Source organism: Tupaia chinensis, unplaced genomic scaffold, assembly GCF_000334495.1.
Source record: "Tupaia chinensis unplaced genomic scaffold, TupChi_1.0 Scaffold000165_2, whole genome shotgun sequence".
Lineage (NCBI taxonomy): Eukaryota > Metazoa > Chordata > Mammalia > Scandentia > Tupaiidae > Tupaia > Tupaia belangeri.
In genome coordinates this window covers 3,952,643-3,955,582 of record NW_006159640.1, presented here as the reverse complement: position 1 = coordinate 3,955,582, position 2,940 = coordinate 3,952,643, and positions in this window count along the sequence as shown.

Sequence of the window (2,940 nt, the reverse complement as noted above, 5' to 3'; positions counted from 1 at the left end):
AAAAAAAAAAAAAAAAACATTGTGGGAACATCATGCATTTCACTTGGGGTTCTGCATCTGGGAAGCACCACTGCAAACTACACAGCAAGTTTAGATTAAGGCTACTAAAATGGGAAGTTTTCTGAAAACCTTGTTACATGAGGGCTATTTGAAGAGGCTAGGACTACTGAACTTGCATAAAATTAATCTAAAAAGAGGAATATAAGAAAAAGACCACAGATAATAGTCAAATGCATGATGGCAATGATTGTGGCATGGTGGTACTTGAACATCTGCCTGCCACTCCAGGACAACTGGCCTCCTCTCTGGTCTGAAGTGAGTCCGGACTCCCACACTGTCCCAATGTGTGCCAATCCCAGGCTAAGAATGGAGCAGGAGGCTGAAGAACTGAGCCAGAGGCAGGTGGTGTACCAGCTCACTCTGCCTTCCTAACCCATCAGGACCATGGACGCATCCACCCAGAGTACATAGGTCTACTGGGGAATTTAACTCACCATCTTCCATATGGGTCCAGTATCATTTGAGGAGTAAATTATGGCTGTACTGCCTAGTCAGCCTTCTTGTAATCTTTTTTTAAAAAAAAAATTATTTAAGGGGCAAACAGGTGACATGGTGGTTAAGGGCGCTGGGCTCCCACATGGCTGACCATGGTTTGAGTCCTGGACCTGGTGGCTTGCTTTCTTGCTTTCCCTCCCTCTGTCATGCTCTCTGGTGTGCTCTGTCCCTTTCTGGTCAGATTAAAATAAATAAATAAAAAGTTAAATAAAATAATTATTTAAAAATGATTTAAAATCTATTTTGTGTGAGGATAATCAGAAGTCAATGTCTATCTTAGACATCTCTCCATCTTCCAAAGCAGCGGAGTGTACACCTCTTGGAACCATGGCATACCAGACATTTAGCATTTTCCTTGGGGCACAGAGATGGTGAGAATCCCCTTGATGTCTGTTGAGGCTCCTAGGCAAAGTGCAGGTAAAATGGGGTCACAGTTCAGTATGTCACTGTGCTGCCTCCAAGCAACTCTGGTTCCTTCCCAGATGATTCACTGTCAGAGATGTCCCTGTTCTAGACAAGGATAATGATTTCAAAAGGGGTCCCAGATGATGCCCTTAGGAGAGTCCAGTATTCCCAGAGTGGCCATGATCTTCAGTAGGAATCTAAGGATGACCCCTCATTGGATTGCCATTCTCGGTTTCCAGTGGAGAACCAAAAAATATCCCACATCAGTGCCCCCAACAATTCCCTATTTTGACTCCCCAACAGTACCATGTGACAGAGCCTCCACAACGTCTAAAATGTCATTGGCCCAACCATGCCTTCCACTGATGCCCCAGCTCACCCTTCTGACTCAGAGATTTCCCCCAAAAGATCCCCACTACTTTGAGATACCCCCAGGTGGGACCCGTTCATTGCTGGATTTTGAATCCCAGAATTCTCTTGTGAGTTAGCCAGACTCTGAGGAAGATCCCCTCCTACAGGAGCAGCCCACAGCAGCTCCACAGAGAGCCAGCCAGATGAGTGTCCCTTCCCCCTCCCTGCCACCAATTGCTGCAAGGCACTATTTCTCCAAGACAAAACAGCCTGCAGGAGACCTCCCAAGTAGCTGGTAGCTACACCTGCTCTGCCTTTTAGCTTGTCTTGCGAAACAGTACCTAGTCTGGTAGGATTTTTCCTCCTTCTCTGTTTTTTTTTTTTTTTTCATTTTTTTTTTTTGGAGAGGTTTTTGCTATAGGGAGCATGTGCTCACCAGACAGAGAGAGACAGAAAGCAAGAAATCACCCCCCGGGGGGATGGCCACATGGCAATCCCTTCTCCTCCATTCTCCTCTCGGGATCTTGGGCACGCATGCACAGGCGCCCGGCATGAGTTTAAGCCACTGGTCCGGGAATCGAACCATGGTCGACTACATGGGAGTCCAGTGACATAGCCATTACGCTAACTGCTGGTCCCCATCTTCTCTGTTTCATTCCTATTTTTCTCACTTACAATGTCCTGCGTTTGCAGTTCTTAAATAAAACATCAGTATTTAGTTCTTGTCTAGTGCCTGTTCTCTAGATGACTTGAGAGTGAAAGGAGAGGACCTTAGACTGGGGCAGAGAAGGACAAACCCCACCATAATTTCTCCTCCTTCCCTCACCTAGCCCAGGGACCTGGACTGCAAAGTACCAGATATTAAGAGACCTATCCTGCTCTGCTCTCCCCTGGGGTCATTACTATCCCAGTGACCCAACTAGGTGGTTTAGAACTGAAGCAGGAAGTTGAATCGTGTGGGCTCAATACCAGTACTGAATCTGGAGCTGTGAGCTGACCAGGTTCTTGTTTCATGCTCACAAAGAATTAGAGATGTGGGGGGCCAGCAGCTGCTGTGGTGGTTAAGAGCACTGGACTCCCACATGGCCGACTGTGCTTCGAGCCCGGGACCTGGTGGCTTGCTTTCTCACTTTCTCTCTCTTTCACTCACTCTTTTCCTCTCTGGTCAAATTTAAAAATAAAATAAAGTGAAATAAAATAATAAAAAAAAGAATTAGAGATGTGGACACCAAGAGGGCATAACAAAGCAGATTTTATTAAGAGAGGAAAGGAAGGAAAGAGCTCCCAAGCAGGAAGGGGTCCTGAGGATGGGTTGCTGCCAGGTGGTTTGAGTCTCGGGTTTATATCCCAGATGGGAGGAACCTGTGCATTCATCTTCCTCATGGTAGGGGGGTCACATGTCCAATAAATCATGCTTTATTTTTTGAGTAGGTTCATAGGTTATGAGACCCTACATAATGATGACTGATTTTGTAATTTTGTCTAGAGGACTTTAATTTATGAAAAGGTATTATCTCAGTTAACTGAAGAACTGTTAACCCAAGTCTTGGAATTTACTCCATGAAACCGTGGAGTCTTGCCCCATTCTGGTCTTTGTAACAAAAAATCTTCATTTTCTGTGTGCTCTGG